This window comes from Lissotriton helveticus, chromosome 6 (genome assembly GCF_964261635.1).
Source record: "Lissotriton helveticus chromosome 6, aLisHel1.1, whole genome shotgun sequence".
Classification (NCBI taxonomy): domain Eukaryota; kingdom Metazoa; phylum Chordata; class Amphibia; order Caudata; family Salamandridae; genus Lissotriton; species Lissotriton helveticus.
This window is the reverse complement of record NC_136067.1, coordinates 1,902,644,375-1,902,666,219: the sequence shown is the minus strand read 5'-3', so window position 1 is coordinate 1,902,666,219 and position 21,845 is coordinate 1,902,644,375. Positions and strand designations below refer to the sequence as shown.

Genomic DNA, 21,845 nt, shown 5'->3' with positions numbered 1-21,845 from the left:
AGCTGGCCCCTGCACTAACCCCTACCTTAGTGTAAGTATGCACTGGAGAGAGGCTATTGACAAGATGCCCACCTACCTCCAGTTCTTTTTCAGGTATTGGCAGTAGCACAGTACAAAAGTACTTCTCCCCAATTATGGGAATTTTTTTATGGTTAAAACTTTGCAGTTGATCACGCTATCCACCTTACAACAGACATGTGGACCAGTTGTCAGGCGACTGATTACATGTGCATCACTGCACACTGGATCTCTTTTGTTCGGCGCATGCAACAGTGGCCATGTTCGCCATGGAGAAAACACATACAGCTACAAACATCTTGGATGAGTTTTACAGCAATGTGTCTGAATGGCTGCGACCCAGTCCTCAGAATTGGGTTTGTTGCCATGGACAATGGCAGTAACATAGTCAAGGCCATGGCAGATGGTGACTATTTCAGGGTCCTGTGTTTGGCGCATTGCATCAACCTGGTGGTGCAAGACTTTCTCAAAGAAGAAGATATAGTTAGCAACATACTGACCAGCCATTCTTTTGAAGCCCGGAAGCAGTTGTGGATTATTGACTGTGCTAATAGAGTACCAGTTAAAGCCCTGATACAGAAGGTGCCAACATGTTAGAGCTCGACCTTTTACATGTTGCAACATCTGTTTAAGCAGTACAAACAGATCAATGACTATGTCATTCAAAGAGAAGGGGATGCTATTGGAAGAGCAATGACCATGGATGAGGACAAATGGGGCCTAGTCAAATCCCTGACACAGATGCTACTCCCTTTAAAGGTTTTCACACAGGATGTTAGCAAGAAGGACAGTACGATGGGCTAAGCTATTCGATTGTTGCATCTGCTACAGGACCAACTAAAGAAGGTGTCTGAAAGGTCCACACTCGCAGGTGTGAATGAAAACACAAAAGTGTATGCCTTGGTTGAGAGCTTCCTCTTTCGCTTGGCTTGTATTCGAAGGCTGCAAAATGATTTAATCTCGTCCAAACAGTACATCTGGGCCATACTACTTGATCCACAGTACAAAGAAATTGTGTGCACTTTCATTCCTTTTTCTTCAGGGGATGTTTCAAAATACAAGAGGTGGACTGTTGAGCAAACTGGAGACCTGGAAGAAGAATGCCGCCTTTAACTTCCAGGAACGGCAGTCTTGTATCACAGCAGTCAACACAAGCAACCAGAACACCGGCAGCAGCAGCAAGAGAAGGATCAGACCTAACCTCTTTATTGGATTTGTCTCAAATGTCAGGGCATAAGTCCAATGCTGAGGCCATGGCAAAAGAGATTGAGCAAGTGGCAGCACAATGACCACGCGGAGCATGTTCCAGGAGTATCTGGATGATCCAAAAGAGGTCAATGTGCATCAAAACCTATTGATGTATTGGTATGGGAAGATCCACAAATGGCCTGAGCTCAGCAGGCTGGCAATAAAGTATCTGGCTTGCCCTGTAGACAGTGTGTCGCTGAGCATGTGTTCAGTACAGCTGGCTGGCGCAGATGTTATTTGAGAAAGACTAGTCTCTCACCTCAACACATGGAGAGACTGACCATGATCAAAATGAACCAATATGTCATACCACACAATTACACCATTTCTGAAACATCACAGGAGGAGGATGATTGGTCAGAATCCACTGTGTTAGCTGACCAACTTCTGGGTGAACCACCTGAATTTGAGGACGAACTCAACTACCTGGCATGAGTATGCCAATGCTGCCACAGAACCTTTTAATTATTTCTTGTCGAACTTCTTTCTTTGAAACAATAAACCAAAAGTAGCTAGTATGACTATGTTTGTGTCAGATTTATGGTCCACCACCATTTTTTAGTCACCTATATGGCCGAATTGTAAGTGGACCAGTTGTAAGTGAAGAAGCCTCCACAATTCCTTCATGACATTGGAGATAGTGCCTACCTCCCTTGCATGCCTATCCTTTTTTGCAACACTTTGATTGGAAGAGGTAACAACAACTATTGCAACAATAAGTGACTGAGTGTGAGTAATGATTGATGATTTATGTGGTGGCAGGGAGTGAGGGAGGGTGTTCAATTAATAGGAAACCTGATTTTGATTAACTCAATGTTTGGTGCCTGACGGATGAACATTTTTCCTGAAGGTGATTGACCAAGCTTACTTAGCAAAAATATACCTGTACGGTCCACTCCTATTCCTCTATTTTTCATCACCTAGAAGAGCTGCCCCAGAAGATCATTGATTTACAAGCTTGCCAAATTCCAATGTGTTGCTTGCATCAAAGAGGTGATACAATTGTGTTCCTAACACCATGCTTGAATTGAAACAGGTAACGATTGCACCAATGAGTGATATATTATTAAATGATTTGGAGTGATGATTGATGATTCAGGTGATGGCAGACAGTGAGGGAGGGTGTTCAACTAATTTCTAAACTTGATTTTGAGATTTGCAATGTTTGGGACCTGATGGGTGATCATTTTTCCTGAATGTGATTTCACACTAAGCGAGAGTTACTTGCAAGATCCACTCTTTTTTCTTGTTCTTCAGAGACCAGACCAGTCACTTTCGTTAACAAACACAAAACCATACAAAATACTGCAATTTTGTTTCTCTACTTGTTTTTCAATAGCAGTGCGCTACATGTCTTTCTTGCTCAGCTCGGGACTGGGATGGAGTACCTCACAGTCAGTAGGAGGATGGAAGGACCCAGGACGGGACTACCTGATCGACAGCTATAAGAAGGAAGTTATCAACTTCAAAGGGAAACAATGACTCTGAGGTCAAGTACTCACTTATGTGGAATGGAGAGAGGTGCATTGATTTTGGGAAATGCTGGGAAATGCTGTTGAGTGTGTGTGTTGCACTGGTGGCAAAAGTGAAACTGCAAGTCATTTAGCTTTTTTGCTCTGCCTGAGTCTTCTTGGTACCTACCTTCCTTTTGTCCTTCTCCTTATCTCTTCAATACAGTTTCTGTATGCCTTCTCGTATCCTGCACGAACAAAAGGTGAAAGCTGAGCTCAACCCTCCTGCTTACCTATCGGATTATTCCAGACAGGCACCCAAGAGTGACGGACATTCCCGAGAAGCTGGCAGATGCACCACCCAATTTAACAATACAGTATAATTTTTTTTTTAATGATCATATTTTTAGAACTGGGTGAATTCAATTCACTTCCCCATAATCTGATTTTCTCAAACCTAGAAGACAGGAGATATAGATATCTGATAACGTGGGTCTCTGGGGCAGAAGGACTGTTTGAAAATGCATTTAACTGCATTGCGTCACACTCATGTCTTTCAATTTAGTTTCCTTTGATCCTTTTGATTAATCCTGCAGTTAGAGATCACCTAGGTGGGAGTGGGAACTCGCTGTGTTGCCTTCACTGTTAGCGCACTACCACTACCATAAAGAAAGAACCATGGGAAACCCTCCAGGTGTTGGATGATTGACAGAGGGAGCAGCCGCCAGCCGTCACTTCATCTATTCAGCTAAGAGAACTATTAGGTGAAGTGAACTACTTTACTCAGTTCGTAACTAACTTGTACCACAGATGCAAAACCTTAATTGTTTATCTATGTTCTTTAGGCAATATAGGGAATGGCAGTATACCCTCCTAAAAGGTATACACTTTCAGAAATAGTAAAGACAGGCTGTGTGAAAAGGCAGCAGTGTAAAGTGGAATTAAAACACACAAAAAACCTTCAGACATAAAGTGTATTTTGAAAGATTTCCCCTTTACTAACCTATATATATATAATAAAACAAACCCTCTCCCACATTCTTTCCCCATCCCCAACGAATGTACAAAATAAATATAAATCATGTCTAAATTGTCCAAAAATGCCCTGCCCAAATTCCTACCTTCTCCACCAACTCCCTCCCACCAAAACAATTTTTAAAAAAAGATCTAGAAGAGGGCATTCTACAAGAGGGTCTCTACATATTGGATTCAACAGCCCAAGTGCGCCGGGTCGCACAGGACTTGCCGATGGTGGAGCCGGTTTGAAAGGGGGGCGCATGGGGAGGGGCACAGGCAGTTCCCAGCTGCCGGTGATGCCGGTGTGGCCTGGAGGCTGGAGGCACAGGTGATTGGTCTGTGGAACTGGGCCCAGGAGCAGGGGGATATACCAGGCCCTCCTCATCCACTAGCCACAGATAGTGCTCCCTGGTGGCCTCCAGTCTCTGCCACCAAAGCCGGGCTATTTTCTCCTGCCGGGTCAGTGGTGGTGGTGGACCAGCAAAAGTAGCTATATCAAGAAAGATTGTACAAAATGCTCCGTGCAAACACCAGTTTTTTAAAGTTATATAGTGGCACATTATAAGCACATTTGCTGATCCCTTAGGTCCGTTGGAATGTTTAGATGTAATTAGGAAAGTCAATCCCAGGAACATGATTTTAATAACACATGTCTTACAAATGCACAGACTGGCTGAAAGAAGGCAACATAAGATTAAAAAAACAGAGTGATTTCTTTGTTAAAGTTTTCCTAAAGAAAGTAAACCACACAGAAATAAATAACTGTTTAATGAGTAAGACATCATCTACTATGGAGTACAAGTATTCTATTCTCTGCAGTCTGTAGCTGGGGCACCTGCAATGAACAAAAAATTATCTTTGATTCCAATGGCCCTGCTCTTCTCCAAATGCCTTTCAATTCTACTCTGACCTCAAAGAGGCAGATGATTCATAATATCTCACACACATCATGCATAACATTTGGATAATAAATATCCTGTTTGTCATAAGTAGACAGTAGGAAAAACATTGCACTGCAATACAGGGAAATGAATGGGATATATAGATTTTTATTGGGCACGTGCAATGTTCATCACAGAGTATCCCATCCGCAAAACACGAAATCACAGACACTTAATCCCACTTTACTTCCTGGCCTCACCCCCAAACACAAATTATTTAAATGAAATACATTTGCTTGGCAGTAAGGGAATGAAATTCGACTTAGGGACTGATTTAGACTAGAGTTTGGCAGAGGGGTTACAAACATTAAAAATATCCCATCTGCCGTATTATGATTAGTGATATGGCAGACGGGATATATGTTACGTTTGTGACGGAGTAGCTCCATCTGCCAAACTCTAAAAATCAGGCTTTTAGTCTGCTTTTGCAGGGTAAGGTACAGGGAAAAGCCGGGCAGGTATGGTAGAGATTGTGCGATATAACAGTGGTAGGAGGGGGTTTCACTGATGTAGCTTAGGCTTAGTCAGTCACTGTAGCTGAAACCTAAAGTTGATGAATGTCAAATTTGAACAGGCGTAAATCCATTATGGAAGCCATATGAATCACTTGTTCTGTAACATGTGGCGCATGCCATAAATATTTTTTTCCAATGTTTCTGGTAAGCTGGGACAGCAGAAGATAAAGGAGTGCGGTACTAGGAGGTGAGTGACTGAGTGGACACTGGGAGGAGAGAGAAAGATACCTGGTTTTCGTTTTAGTAGGCAATCCATTGAAAGCTTTGTAAGTACTATATTAACAGAAACAGATGCACATTGCACAGCCAACATTTCAGTGGCAGATTGAAGCATGCTACAGTTGGGTGGCATCATGACCCATGGGTCACGACTAGCAAAGTGCCATGGGCAGGGAGCTTATGGGTGGATAAATGATGATGGGTGGGATCTGCCTCACTTAACAAATCTAGTGGGTATATTAGTAATTGTCAATAACCGAGGAATGTGACCTACCATTGCCCATCACTGCTGCCGCAGAGACTCCCCCTTCAGCTGCTGCTGGCGCACTGGTGCTGGCCCTGTCACTGGGGGTCTGTGCTGTTAGAAAAACAATATTATGCATTTTAGGTGCCAGACACACCTCCCCCTTTTCATTTGTTTAAAACATAACACAACAACAACACATGAATACAGTTCAGTTCGCAGTATCTCCTCTGTCATCTAAAATATCACTATGGGCAGTTTTCTGGTTGAAAATGCTAGAAAACCCATTAGTTAAGCCCTCCATAATGGAGGGGCAGAGATATGATGACTGTGAGTCATTTAAAGCGCAATGAAGGGGTAGAATAAATTGTACAATAAAGGACATATGGTTTTGGTTGGCAAATGCAATGGGACCATCTTCATACTACTCTCCTGCCGTGCTGCACTGTAATGGAAACTGCTGGGATAATGAATAAATCATACAACACAGCATTGGGGGGGGGGTTCCCATAACCTTGGCCTCTCTCTCTTCATTTGAGCAAGAAATAGAAAGCCTCCTCAACAAACAAGTGTAGAAGAGCTTGCTAGGATCTGCAAACTCGGCAATCTTCATAGTAGACTACCTAATCTAGTCTCTTAGGGCCAGATGTAGGTAATTCATATTTACCGACTCTTAAATACCGAATTTTACCGATTCAGTATTTAAGAGTCGGTAAGTATGAAGGGGGGAGATCTAGGTATTACAGATTCTGTAAATACCGAATCGTTAAGATTCGGTACTTACCGAATCTGTAAATACCGAATCGGTATTGCCCATTGATTCCTATGGGCCTTGAAGCCCATAGGAATCAATGGGCAATACCGATTCTGTAATTACAGAATCGGTAAATACCGAATTTGGCAAGGGTGCAGGGGGTGTCACTTTGACACCCTCTGGCACCCCAAAAATAGGCATGTGCGCCATGTGGCACACAGACATGCCCTAAGGGCATGTCTGTCTCTCACATGGCTAGGTGTGCATGCACACATGTGCATGCACACCTGAATTCGGTATTTTAACACCCAATTGGATTGGGTGGTAAAATACCGAATTTGTAGGGCCTTTGGGACTCAGAAGAGTCCCACCTACATCTGGAAGGTACCGAATCGGTAAAAATACCGATTCGGTATTTTACAGATTCTGTAAATTTACCGATTCGGTAAATTTACAGAATCTGTAAAATCTGGCCCCCTACATCTCAAGATGCCAAATACCGGTCGGAAACGGCCGAATTCGGCCGTTTCCGACCGGTATTTGCCACCTACATCGGGCCCTAAGTCTTACAGTAACAGTCCACAGGGTATAAAGTTAGCGAAGAGGCACAGCATAACCAAGCAGAAGAAAGCTTAATCTACAGATTAGTGCATACATAGGAGGAAGTCAGCTACAGAAGCAAGAAATATAGAAAAAAGGATAAAGCATGGAGGAATTGGTAACAAGAATCGAAGACCATTCGTTGCCACTGTTACGAAGTAGAGGACACCAGGTAAAGGTAAGTCAACTCTTTATTTCTACCTCCACAGTTCCACAACCAGCAGCTGCTCTGTCATCAACATCCAGTTCTGTCACTAACATTCTAAGATAGCCTCACGGCCAACAGTAGGGTTATACCAAAGGTGAAAAGGAGGAGGGGTGAGATAGAGAAGGAATAACAAAGGGCAGTTCTAATACTAGGAGAGGAATAATAAACCCTAGTGCATTGGCAAATGCAACGGCTCGCCTTCACCCACAGCAGCCAACCCTTCCCCGGGCTGTACACACTCCCGGGCCTGCAGCCTGCTGCTAGAATGGAGGGGAGGTGGTGCTGCACAAAAAAATGAGTTCAGTCACCTTCTCCTCACTAAAAATGACACAAGGATGCACCCCCTGGCGGCGGGGCTGGGGGTGCGGTTTTCTGCACTGCTGCCGCCTCTCCCATGTTCTGACATGGTGAATAAGAAAAAAAGAAATCCAGAAGGAAGAGATGAAATAGACTAGAGAGGGAGAGATTAGGATGTTTGGCAAGTTAGGGAAAAAGTATCAAAAGTCACAGAAAATATTTTTTAAATGGGCCTGCAATATAAAAATACACACACTAAGGAATTAAATGTAAAAAGGGGAGGATAACGTAAATAAAGTTAGAGTGGCAAATATATAATTATGATTCAGAAGTAGGCCCAGCACCATGCACAGAATAGGAAAAATAAAATGACCACTCACGCAGGCGACCACATGGTGCTGTTCCCGCGCTCGTTGCTATGTGGAGCGCACTAATCGCACAAATCAGTGCGAACAAGAGGCCAAGCAAAACTCCGTCCGCTTGCTGAAGTTAGGCAGAGTGCAATGAGCTTTTATTTCACTCCATGTAATTCCAAGGCGAGGAACTCTTCAAACTCCGCCCACCCCTAGTTAAAACTTCAAAGTCCCAACTATGGTCATGCTAAAAGATAGATTTTATTTTTAGACATCAATGCTTCTGCAGCGCAGTGCAGACTAACCCCAGCTGTGCTACCAGGTGTATGATTTTATCCAGTGCCTCTGTTTCTCTATCTCATCTCATTCTCCTTTCCCCTGCGCCACTTGTGAATTTCCACAATAACAGTGTGGCATAGGCTGTGGGTTTAGCGAAGTGTGGAAACTATCATCTCTCTTGTTGGATCTGGATTGCCAGGTTAGAGCATCTTGACAATTTCTGATCTTGCCAGATTGTACTACAGCATTTGTGGGACAAATTTCTCTCCATGTTAGGAGTATATTTCTTTAGTAGTTTTCTTTTGCTAGACTTTGCAATTTCAATTTTCTAAGAACCATTGACATATTGCTATGCATTAGCTATATACTAAAATTGTGTCTAATAAATATATACAGGTTAGAACCGTATGTTATTCTGTGAACCTGCCAGGAGGTCCCATATACAAAATGCTGCTGCGACTCTGGTATATCTGCTGCAGTCTCCACTCTGACCTTCGTTGGGTGACAGTCCATGGTTGTTCCAGTGAGATACCCATCTGTTTCATGTACTATACAAAATCACGGGGATGCCTAAGGAGTTGGAGGCCAACAGAAATAAGCCAAATCATTCAAAAATCTTTAGGCACACATTTGTATTTTGTTATACTTCACATAATATGCTAATAGGATTTATGAACAATACTGAGCTCTTTTCTGCTAGGATGAAAAGCAAAATTGAATGAAAAGTCAACCCAGATCAATTACAAGAAATTTCTAATAGGAACATCAGAATCGGTCACTCTACTGCAAAAATGGGCAATGGTGTCATTAAAATTGTTATTGACCACAAATTTGTTATGTGCTGTCGGTGAGAGTGAAAAGTCCTAGATATGTTTTGAAATGTCTTTCTAAATTCCAGGCATACTGTTGTTGAGAGTATCAGCAAAAATGCATTAAAAGTGAATGGAAAAGGATGGAGAATGACAGCACGCAAGCAAAATATTTAATGTGACAATGAAGGTGGTGGCAATAACGAGCAATTCATTTAGAGCCAGATTACGATTAGCTCTAGGTATTCTGCTCATTTGGGACTTATAGCCTGATTACGATCTTGGCAAATGGGATACTCCATCACAAACGCGATGGATATCGTGTCCGCCATATTACAAGTTTCATTATATCCTCTTGAACTTGTAATACAGCGGACAGGATAGTCGTCATGTTTGTGATGGAGTTTCCCATCTGCCAACATCGCAATCAGGCCCCATTTTCTAAACTTTTGCTCATTATTGCATTAATCCTATAACTAAAAGTCATTAAGGCATTTGACTTGGACTGCTCACTGCTCAGGGGCGTAGCTGGGTCAGTAAGATTGGGGGTTTAAACTTCACATTTTCCAACAATGACCCTGGCATATAATGTTAAAATACATTATATAATAAGCAGGACGCAGGAGAGGGGTTTAAGGAGCAGTGCAAAGGGAGAGGAATGCAGATTGGTAGGAGTACTAAGTGAGGGAAAACACAATATTTTGCTAAATAAGTAATATTTTTGAGGACTTTCAAAATAAAGAGAGGGAGAGCTTGTGTATGTGTATTTTTGTCAGTGTGTATGTAAAATTCCGTACAGAAATCCTGCAGACACCTCGCCATACCTGACTGAAAGCACCTGTAACCATTTATTTACCAGAAAATACATTTATAGGAGGTGGGGGGTGTAACACACAAAGCTACGCCCCTGTCACGGTTTCATTTGCAGTGTTTCTGTTTTCTGTATTGCATTTTAAAATTGCAATAACCCTTCATGATTTTCTATACATTTCTGATCTCAAACTCCCTTTTTGAGTCAGTTCTTTCTTATTGACTGCATTTTTTTTAATGGTGTTTGAATCTTGTCTCTCGGGACACGCTACCTCATAGACTTAGAGGTTAATATTGTCCTTGACTCCAGCAAAAATGGGTTCACTAATGTTATGCAGATTTTCTAAGGGAAAGCGCTCCCACACAGCAACGTTCCTGTGGCACAATGGGCAGTGGAACCTACCTCTAGGAATACCTGTTGCATCTCAAGACAACATTGACAGATACTTCAAACACAGAAACATACTTCACAATAACCCACCCTAAGCAACAATAGTCGTATATAAGTAAGAACTGCGACCATTTTCCAGCAAAGACCCAAAAGCTATCCTGGTGCTCCACCCTAAGATCATGTGGACATTGTCTATTAGTGTCTGTGTATTTTCCGCAGCAAACACTATCCAATCACGAGCTAAACAGGGCAGAAGGATGGACAATTCTAGACAGTCTTTTTTCTGCATCAAATTTTGCCTATTTTTTCCAATATTGTCCTCTTTAATACGTACACTTACCACCTCCATTGAGTAGTTGGTAAGTGAATGAGAAGGCAGAGGCAGGATGTGGGCCTGCAGTGGGCAGGTAAGTGGCTTACAGACACCTATCCATTATTGGGAGAAGATAGAGGAAGCATTTTCTGTTGTCAAGGCAGGTGGGGTGCTGTCTGCCTCTGGCCCAGGGCTGTGATACTGCTGCTTTGGAGGGGGCGCAAAGGAAGGTGGAGGGTCTGGAGGCAGGCAGGGAGCCAGGAGGGATACATATATGTCCCAGGGCTGTTCATTTGGTCTGTGGCACCTGACGCTCGTTACTGGGCAATGGAAGTGGCGAGGAAAGCCCTTAGAGCCCAGATAGATGAGTGTCAGCACTACCCATTATGCATACATGGGTACAGCGGGTCTAGACGGCGCATCTTTCCACGTATCTCGTCCCATGCAACCTTTTATAGGTTTTACTGGGTGCAAATTTGCACCCGGTAAAGCTGGATTCAATGTTTCTAGAGCCCGCATAACTGGGCAACTCTGTGATTTCAGGAGTGATGCAGTCTCTAGATATGCTGCTCAGTGTCACTAATAATCTAGCCTAGAGTCCTCAAGCTGAAATTGTCTATTTCCCACTGTGTTAGTAGCAGAGTCTTGGTATACACCCAAGCTTTACAGCCTGTGGCTTTCCAAAGTATAGTTTTGTTCCTTTCTACATTTCGGTTTTCTGGAATAGTGAAATTGTGGTCCAGCCTAGTAGTGGAGTGGAACAGAAAACACTCAACCTGTGATCAAGCAATTAAAATGTACTATTTTCGGAGTGCAAACCATAAGGATGCACAGAGATCAATGGTATTTCAAAAGGGACTTTTCAGCAGCTTTTAAACCGAGAGAGAAGAGCGTGCACTTATTTTGTATGTATTCATTGCTGTCCATTCCCCAAGTCGTCAGGTGCAGCCCACACATAGTTAGTCTTTCAAAAGTATGGTTTGAAACTTCCTGCATGGAAGAAGGGCACAACACCTGAGAGGAACATTTCTCCCAGTGGTAGGGAAGGTGACGAGGGTGTTACCGAGATGTGACCGCACACACAGCTCTGAGCCCTCATGCACGAGAAGGGAGAGGTCACAGGAAGAAGATCAACAGACAGATCCCTTTTTTTCCAGGCTTTGGATGGATACAATGAGGAATACATCCCTAGTACACACCTGTGCAGCCTCCTAGACTCTTGACTCTTCGAGGGTTAAGAAAGAACTGCTCTCCTGCACTGCGCGTGCACATATAGACAAAGGAAGCTGGATAAACTTGATTCGATATGCACTGCCTCCCCAAGGATGCTTTCTGCTGAGCACTTCTCCCTGTCTCCCTTTCCCTGAAATGCTGCAATGAGAGTGTTTGCGTCAACAGATTGCTCACCTTCCCTTGGGTTCCATGGACATTGGCTGCAGACTTGGCCATTGCAGACGATTGGTTGGCTGGGAGTCAGACTAAACCAATAAGGGGGATGGATTTAAATTGATTGGGAGGTGCTCATCATAGTTTGTGAAATATGTGGAGGCCACAGCGTCTGAAACAGTCCAGTTTACATATGTGCGGATAAAAAGAGGGAATCGGCAGTTCACACCTGCCAAATGCAGTGGACTAAGGATATTTTTTATTTCAAACTGTGAAAAGTCGAATCAATTTCAAACTACTCTATTTTCGCTTGATATTTATTTGGTAAAGATATGGAGTATGGCACAAAAAAAACGAACTGTTTGCAGGAGTGGAACACCATCTATGAATTAGGACGTGGCTAGGAGTGTGTCTGTGTTCAAGGACCCCTGCCTGAACCCCTGTTTGCGCAAGGGTCGGAATTTTGAGATAGTGGTATTTACCACATCCAGTAATTAACGGGGGCATATTAACAAGGGCCTTATCTACGCTTGTTTGGCTTTAAAAACCAAAAAAGCTGAGATAATCTTATCGCCCTATTTGCAAGTCGGTGCTAACATGCATTAGCGCATGTTAGCAGCCATTTTGCCGACGCCTCGCTTTATATCTATAATGAGATGCAAAGTGGGTGCCACTAGGCGTACCCCTGACGGACTACCTTGTAAATTATTGCGAAATGCACATAGTGATATTTACAAGGTGGCCCTCAGGATTTTAGCAGACGTTAGTTTTTGGCAAAAAAACTAATATCTGCTAAAATCCTGACTTACATATTCACAAGATAGGGTGTGGATTATGCTGATATGACCACAGGGTAGGGTGACCAACTAGCATGGGTGTAAATTCAGGATGGCAAGTGTAAAAATGCAGGACAAATGGTCAAAATTCAGGACAAAAATCCAGGACAAAATGTCAAAATTCAGGACTAAACTTCGGGACAAAAGGTAAGTTTTACCGACGTGTCAGAGGAGGTCATGCAATAGTATATAAGTAAGTAAATAGACAACCACTTAAGTACAAGTCAAAATAAGTTTATATTAGGTTGAGACAATGGTGCACGTCACGGTTTTTCAGTGTGGCCGCTGCTTGCTACCTTAGACGATTCAAAACTGGCATCTCGCTCCAGCGGGTACATTAGTCACTAGACGATGGTGAACCACACCTGAATACAAGTGAGGCCGCTTTTATTGTTGATTGAATACTATTGGATATACAAGGAACTTGGCAGTGCCAGCCCCAAGTAACAAAACCGCTCACTCATGTGTATTTAATTTATTTTATAGTGTTACGCATCCCAAGTATGTAAGGCAGGGTGTCAGAGTGCGTTACATCACACACACATTATGTAGCGACAATGGCTCATATAAACGTGAAAGTCAATGTATAGGAAATGTTACTTAAAATAATGGGTGCTACAAGGTGTAATCATTCTTTTATATATCATTCAGTCTTTCACCATTCATTCTGTCCTTCCATCTGTGTGCCCATCTATAGCCAAACATATTCAACAATTGGCAAACCTATTCACCATGTATCCTCCCATTCATCATTTCACTCATTCATCCCTCCATCCACCCTTTCACTCATCCATTCATTATTCATCCACCCACCCTTTCACCCCATCCATCCGTACAGTCATCCATCCACTCTTATACCCATCCATCTATTCACTCATCTATCCAGCCATTACCCTTTGACCCATCCTGCCATCCTATCGCTTACTCATTCATCCACCCAGTCACTTATTCTTCCACCCATGCACTCTTTTAGTCATTCATCCTCCCTTTCTCTCTCCATCCCCCTTCCACTTATCCATCCATCCATCCTTACACCCACCCACCCATCTACTCATCCATTCATGAATCCATCCATTGACCCTATTACTTATCCATCCGTTCTCTCATCCATCCACCCTTTCACTTCTTCACTCATCTATCCATCCTTTTGTCCATCTACACCCTTTCACTCACTCATCAATCCTTACATCCACCCTTTAACTTATCCATCCATTCACCCTTTCACTTATCAATTCATCAATCCATCTATCCTTTCACTCATCCATTCACCCATTTACTCACCCATTATCTACCCTTTCACTCATCCATCCATCCTTTCACCCACCCATCTACTCATCCATTCATGAATCCATCCATTGACCCTATTACTTATCCATCCCTTCTCTCATCCATCCACACTTTCACTCCTTCACTCATCTATCCATCCTTTTGTCCATCTACACCCCTTCACCCACTCATCAATCTTTACATCCACCCTTTAACTTATCCATCCATCCACCCTTTCACTTATCAATTCATCAATCCATCCATCCTTTCACTCATCCATTCACCTATTGACTCACTCATTATCTACCCTTTCACTCATCCATCCATCCATCCTTTCACCCACCCGCCCATCTACTCATACATTCATGAATCCATCCATTGACCTTGTTACTCATCCATCCTTTCACTCATCCATCCATCCGTTCTCTCATCCATCCACCCTTTTACTTCTTCACTCATCTATCCATCCTTTTGCCCATCGACACCCTTTCACTCACTCATCAATCCTTACATCCACCCTTTAACTTATCCATCCATCCACCCTTTCACTTATCAATTCATCAATCCATCAATCCTTCCACTCATCCATTCACCCATCCACTCACCCATTGTCTACCCTTTCACTCATCCATCCATCCTTTCACACACCTATCCTCCCTTTTACCCATCCATCTACCCTTCTACCCATACATCCATCTATTTACCTTTTCTCTCATCCATACTTCCACTCACCCATCCATCCATCCTTTCTTTCATTATCTATCCATTCACCCTTTTATTCATCCATTCATCCTTTCACTAACCCATCCAGCCATTCACACATTCCTTCACTTATTTACTCACCCACCTTTTCACAGTATGAGCTGAGTCTTTGTCTGCAGAGTTGCAGACAGAAGAGGCCCATCAAGATCTTCACCTTGCTGTAGTTCCTAAAGGAAGGGGTGGGGTGGGGGAAAGTTAACTATGCCCTTGCACATAGGCAATCTGAAAAAGTGGAAGGCATGAGTCATGCATGATGCACAGTGCCAGGATGTGAGGTGACTCTGACATGGTGTTGTTTCCAGGGCTTTAAGTGGCGTAAAAAAAACGGGGGGTCTCTTCAAAGGGGGTGTTCAATGTAATTAAGCGTGTGGTTTAAAACACCAAGGCTAAATATCTGTGTTAAGCATAGTGTGTAGCGCTACTTGTATTATGTTATTTCTGTCATTGCATCCAGATATACAATACAGCAAGTATTGTTACACCAACAACAAGCCAGGACTATTGACTTTGTCAATGGCTGTTATTTACTTAAAATAAAAAAGCAGTAACCATGGCTTTGTTGAATATAATATTGAAAATACTTCATTTTTTAAATGATGAGATAGTGAAAGAACATTACCTGTTCTTTTTTTTTTTTTTTTTTTTTTTTTGAAAATATTGATTTTTATTGGTCCTTTAGCCGTACACAATCCTAATCCGGTTTATTAAAATGCTGTAATTCGGAATAATGAGAAAGGAAGCCTGCTTTCCACTCCTGTCACATAACAATAATCAGTGCTAGAGCTGATTCCCACCTCCTTTTGGTGCATGTTTATTCTGAGTCTAAAGTATCAATTCCGAACACCTGTTGACCACAGTGGATGGAGTTAGAACCCACCTACAACATAAAATTGGGAATGGCATTCAGTGAATAAAGAGGAGGATTTTCACCTCGGAGTGCATGTCTGTTTTATGCTACTCGGATCCACATGAAGAAAACCTCTGTTTCTCACAGTTCCCTATCTATAGTGCACATATTTTATTCCCTGACAAAAACAGGGCAGGTCGATTTACTTTAGCATTCATTGGTGAAAACAACGCATTTAAGATATCAATAAATTGTGTAAACGAGACTTTTGACGAGTCTGGCGAATATCTGCGCTGTGTTCTCCTGAATCCGGTAGTACGAATTCCATTTTCCCTGAAAGCTAACCTCCACGGAGATTTTGTATATTTTTTTTTTTTTTTTTTTTATTTCAAAAATTTTTTTATTGAAATGAATAAGGTAAGTTTTGCATATACATGGTATACATTAGTGCCCGGTGGTGGCCAGAGCACGAGAGAGAGAAAGAAGAGAGAGAAAAAGAGAGAGGAGAGGGGGGGGGGGGGGCGCTATCGTTTTAGGTATTCGTCTAGAGCTGCCCACATGTTCTCTTTGGCTGTATGGTTCGCTGCCTTGTGTTTGGCAGTGATGTTGTCTGCTGCTCGGAGGAATGTTACCCAGTTGAACCAGCGCTTGAAGGTGGCTTTGCTGGCGGACTTCCAGTACTGCAGAATATTTTTGACCGCTGCCGTTAGGAGCATGTCAACCAAATCTCGCATTTCTTTGGATTCGAGTTGTGGCTCTAGGAAGCCGGTGACTATCCCTGCAAGCCCTCTTTGCATCTGGCAGCCAGTGATCGAGTCTATTAGGTCGTATACTTTTCCCCAGAACGCTTTGATTTTAGGACATTCGTATAGCATGTGGGCCAGGTCTCCCCTTGCTGTGTGGCAGTTCCAGCACTCGCTGTTGTCGGTGGCCCCTACTCTCTCTAGTTTCGCCGGTGTCCAGTGTAGTCTGTGTAGTACCCAGAATTTTGTTTGTGCTAGCTGTGGTGTGATCTTGTTTTTGGACGCCGATGTCCATAATTTGGCCTTCTCTTCTTCACTCAGTGGTCTGCGGATGGTTCCCTCCCAGAACGCTATCGTTTTGTCATTAAGGGTGGTGGTGCGTGGTGTGATCATTTTGTAGATCTGCGCTGTTTGGTGGCCTGTTGCGTTGAGGTTCTGTGCGTACTGTATGATGGTTGGTTTGTGTTTGGAAAGGTTTGCCTTGGTGATGGCTGCTTTGATTCTTAGGAACTCGTAGAATTCCTTGTCTGGCAGGCCCGTTGTGTGTTGGATCATCTTGTAGGTGAGTGGGTTGTTCCCTGTCTCTAGTTGCGCCGGTGTGGTTATGCCTCTGCTTAGCCATTCTTTGCTGCCTAGCGTTTTCCCTTTGTATGTGATCTTGGAGTTGTACCATAATGACTCCCATTTGGAGTTCCTGATGCTTACTTCTAGTTCTTTATCTAATCTTAGTAGGGCTATTTTCGTGTTCCGTATTATTGAGTTTTTGGCTTCTGGATGTTTGTTTGCCGTGAGGGCCATTATTGGGTCAGCTCCACCTAGAATGCTCCTCTCTAGCTCGAGCCATACTGGCACATAATCTGGTGTTGGCGCTAACCAGTGTAGCCCTTGTTTGGCCAGACATGCTGACTGGAAGACCTTGTAGTTTGTGAGGTTCAACCCCCCTTGTTCTTTTTTCAGCCTGAGTTTTGCTAGACTTATTCTAGGTTTTTTTCTCCCCCATAGGAACAGGTTAATGGCTTTGTCAATTTGTTTGTGGAAGTCTGTCGTTAGTGATAGCGGTAGCATGGACAGGGGGTAGTTGAGCATTGGGGTGATCATCATCTTGACCGTCTCTACTCTCCCCCACCAGCTTACGAATTTGGGTCCCCAAGTGTCTAGTTTCAATTTGATCTTTTTCAGCATTGCTTCCTCATTATGCTCTAGTGTCGATCTGAGGTCTTTCCCAAAGAGGAGCCCCAGATATTTTAGGGGCTTAGTTTGCCACGCCAGGCCTGAATTGCCTAGTACTGCTCTGGTGGTGTGGCAATTCATGGGTTTGCATTCTGACTTGTCCTTGTTGAGTTTATATCCTGAGATGCTTGCATATTCCTCTATTGTTTGTACCAGTGCCCCGATTGATTCCCATGGGTTGTTTGTGGTGATGAGTATGTCGTCCGCATAGGCTGCGAGTTTGAAGGCCTGACCCTCCACTTCCACACCTGTGATCTTCGTGTTCGTCCTGATCATGTGGAGAAGGGGTTCGATTGCCAGAAGGAATAGTCCTGGCGACAGGGGGCAGCCTTGCCTTGTCCCTCTGCTTAGGGTGAATGATTCCGATGCAGCTGCGTTCACTACCACGCGGGCTCGGGGGTTTTTGTATAAGGACATTATCATTCCCCTGTATTTGTCTCCAAACCCGAATTTGCGCATGCATTCATTTAGGAATGGCCATGAGACTCTGTCGAAGGCTTTTTCTGCGTCTAGTGCAATCATCACTGCCTTCTCTGTACTATTTGCCGTGCGGTTTATTAGGTGGCAGAGCAGTCTAGTGTTGTCCTGCGAGAGCCTATTCCTCAGGTATCCCACTTGTGTTTTGTCTATGAGGGTGGGTAGGTATGCGTTTATTCTGGCTGCCATGACTTTCGCATATATTTTACAGTCAACGTTAATTAGGGATATCGGCCTGTAGTTTTGCGGGAATTGTGGGTCCTTCCCTTCTTTGGGGATGACAATGATGTTTGCCTCTGCCATTGAGTCTGTCATCCTTCCTTTCTCGGCGCACCCTCGGAATACTCTCACTAGTATATCACTAAGCTGCTTTTGGAACTTTTTGTAGAAGGTCACTGTAAATCCGTCCGGGCCGGGGGCTTTGTTGGGTTTAAGTGTATCTATGGCCCTCTCCACCTCTTCTTTTGTTATGCTCTGGTCTAGCGCCTCACTTTGTTCGTGGCTCAGTTTGGGTAGGTCAAGCTTCTGGAGAAGGTTCACCCCTCCGTCTGCCTTTAGCGCTGTGTCAGCTGTGTAGAGGTCCTTGTAAAACCTCCTGAATGTTTCGAGGATTTGTTTGTTCCCTGTGTGTGTTATTTTGTCTGTGTCTGTGATCGCTGCGACTGAGTGTTGCCTCTGTTTGGCTTTTAGGTAGCCTGCTAGCGCCTTCCCTGCTTTGTTGGCCGAGCATAAGTTTATGGATTTGTATTTGTTTATCCATGTTGTTGCTCTTTCGCTTAACAGATTGTTGAGTTCATACTTCTTCTTCGTTAGCGCCGTGAGTGTGTTCCTGTCTAGTATGTTTGCGATGTGGTTGTTTTCCAGCTCCTTTATCTGCTCTTCCAGTTCCTTTATGTGTTTGCTTCTTTTCTTGTTCATTCTTGCCTTGATGCTTATGAGCTTCCCCCTTATTGTGGCTTTGAGTGCGTCCCACAGCGTCCCCTCCTCTGTGTCTTTTGTGTCATTGAATAGGAGATATTCTCTAATCGCTTCCTCAATCTCACCGATGTTGGTAGGGTCATCAAGTATGTCGCTATTGAGACGCCAGCCCCTGCATGGTAGCTCGTTGTGTTTCCCGCTAATGGAGAGAGAGATGTGGGCATGGTCTGAGACTGTTATCGAGCCTATTTCAGTGCTGTCTATCAAGTGTGTGTGTGAGCTTGACATGAGGATGTAGTCTATCCTGCTGTATGAATTGTGTGGTGTTGAGTAGAATGTGTACTCCCTGGAGCTGGGGTGCTGTAGTCTCCATGGGTCCGCTAGCCCAAGCTTGGTGCAGAGGTTTTTGAGTATGCTCTGTTCTTGTGTGGCGTGGCTAGTTCTATGTGGATGCCTATCTGTCGCATTGTCCATAGCCTCATTCATGTCACCTGCCATTATCACCAGTTCTCCCAGTGGTAGCCTGCTTAGCTCGCTCTCTACTTCCTCCCAAAACTTCTTCTTTGAGGCGTTTGGCCCATAGATGTTTGCTATGTGTATTACTTCCTCCCCTCTCTTGATGCTTGTGACTAGTCTCCTGCCCTCCGTGTCTGCTGTACTGCCCATAGCCTTGAATTTCCCCTTCTTGCTTATGATGGTTATCACCCCTCCTTTCTTGTTGATAGCTGGTGAGCAAGCTATTTCGCTTATCCAGTTTGCCTTAAGTTTGTTAGCGTCTTCTGTCGTTACCCTGGTTTCTTGGAGCACGTACACGTCTGCTTTGAGTCTGTTCAGGTAATCTAGTGTTTTCCGTCTCTTGATGGGGTGGTTGAGGCCTTTGACGTTCAGAGACACAATCTTGATGTCAGATGTGATCTGAGCTAGGCCCTGGGTGTTATGGGTATTCATGGTGACCCTATGGACTCGCCGCTCCCGTGGTTATGCCCTGTGTGCGATCTCTGCTTCTGGTATGGTCTCAACTTCCACCTCCTGTCTTCGTGCCCCCCCTGGGGTCTGGGTTGGGATAGGGAAGTGTGTGTCAATAGGTGACGGGAAAGTAGGAAAAAAGAAAAGAGTACATAGCCCCACCAATCAAGGATTGTCCACGCTGCCTGTTCCGCCCCCCTCCGTCCCCTCACCCCCCGCCCCCCCACCCCCCTCCCCCCTGTCAAAGTACTGTAAACGTGCGACAGCAGCGGTTCTCCGCCCTCCGCCCCCCCGGACGCTGGATCCCTCCCCGCAACCTTCATTATCAAGCTCTGGTAAAGGATATCTTGGCCTTCGTGTTCTCAGTCTGGCTCAAAGTTCAAAAAGTTCTGGGTGTGTTATTGTTCCAAGTTAGATCTCATGCCCAGTTCTGGACTTGCTCTCCTTTGTCTTAGCTAGTACTGTAGTCCTTTATCTTGAGGTAGGTGTGTTTATTTGCTTGAGGTAGCCGTGTTAATTTGGTCAGTGTCTTATCAGCCCTGTTGCTTGACGGTGACTCTAGCCGTGCTTTGCTGTGCCATTGTCGCCTGCCTCCGAACCGTCTGAGGACGCTCTCCTTTTTGCCGTCCCCGGGCTTCTCAGATCCATTTCCTCTTGATCTGGCTTCCGTAGGTATTCGCGTAGCTCTGTCGGGTCATCAAAAGTTCGTGTACCTTTGCTGTCTGTTATCCTCATTCTTGCTGGTCCTACGAAGCTGCAGGTTATCCTGGCTCTTTTCATGGCTTCCCTCAGGGCTAGGAATGCCTTCCTTGTCTCTACTGTGCTCTTGGAGAAATCCTGTGTGATGACAATCTTTTTCCCCTTCCAGTTGAGGGGTTGGCCTTTACGTGCGAGGGCAAAAATGGTTTCGGTGTGGTTGGCTCTCAGCGGTTTGCAGATTATTGTTCTCGGGCCCTTCATGTTTGGTTGTTTTATGGCAGGCACTCTGTAAGCTTTGTCTATTTCGAATGTTCTTTCGAAGTTAAGCCCGGTCAGCTTTGGTATTAATACTTCAAGTAGTGCCGCGCACGAGCCTGCTTCTTCCTCTTCTCCTTCCGGTATGCCCAGGAGTCTGATGTTCCCTTTCCTGTTTTTGTCTTCTTGTTCTGCTAGCGTTCTTTGTAGGTCACTGGATACCTTTGAGATGTACCGAACATCCTTTTCCATGGTCACCGACTTGTCCTCCATGTCGCTAATTCTCCTCTCTGTCTCGCCTACTCTACCAGCTATCTTGCTCTGGTCAGCACGTATTGCTGTAAGCTCTAGTTGTACATTGTCCATGGAGATTTTTGTGGCCTTTGCTAAGTCGTTGGCTTCTGTTATTTTCTTTAGGAGCAGATCCATCGCTGTCTCCGTGCTCTGTAGTGTCTTCAGCTTGATTGGTGACTCTTGATTTGTTTTGATCTTTTTGATTTCGTTGGCAGTCATTCCGCCCAGACCTTTTATCTTTTGATGTGCGTGCGTCCACCCCTTTTTGTGCTGGTCTGTTTGTTGCGTCTTCTGTTTGGGGCTGGGTTTGCCGTGCGGCCTGGCTTCCTCTGGCTTTGCTGTGTTTCCGAAGGAGAATCTGCTGGGCCACTTTATTGTCCTCGTTCTAGTTCGCCCTTCCGCCAGGGCTGCTTCCGCGTAGTTGCTTCCTCCTCCTTCGCTTCCGCTCGCTTCAGTATGTCTTGGTGGCCTTCCTGAGTTGCCGCGTTCGCGCTGGGTGGCCGTGGGTGCTGTTACGAGCTGGTAGCAGGCTGTTGTATTTCCTTCTCTTCCTACGCCTTCCTTTCTTGTGTGGAGCCTCCACCCTCCACGTTGACGCTGTGATCTGTTTGTGCCTCGATAGCTGTAGGCTCAGGGTCTGCGGTCAGCGTCCGCCGTGCACACCTTCTTGGCTGCCTTGTAGGGGTTCGCCGCTGCCCC

General features: G+C 44.4%; 1 long non-coding RNA gene across 2 annotated transcripts in view; it reads right to left on the bottom strand.

Moving 5' to 3' along the window:
• Nucleotides 1–5,681: 5,681 nt before the first annotated feature.
• LOC144761947 (uncharacterized) overlaps nt 5,682–21,845 on the bottom strand; it is a 210,449-nt gene continuing 194,285 nt past the window's right edge. Inside the window, exon 4 of one of the 2 annotated variants that reach the window (XR_013595971.1) lies at nt 5,682–5,767. This is a non-coding gene — a long non-coding RNA (uncharacterized LOC144761947). The remainder of the gene's footprint in view (nt 5,768–21,845) is intronic. The other variant, XR_013595970.1, reaches the window with a different exon arrangement.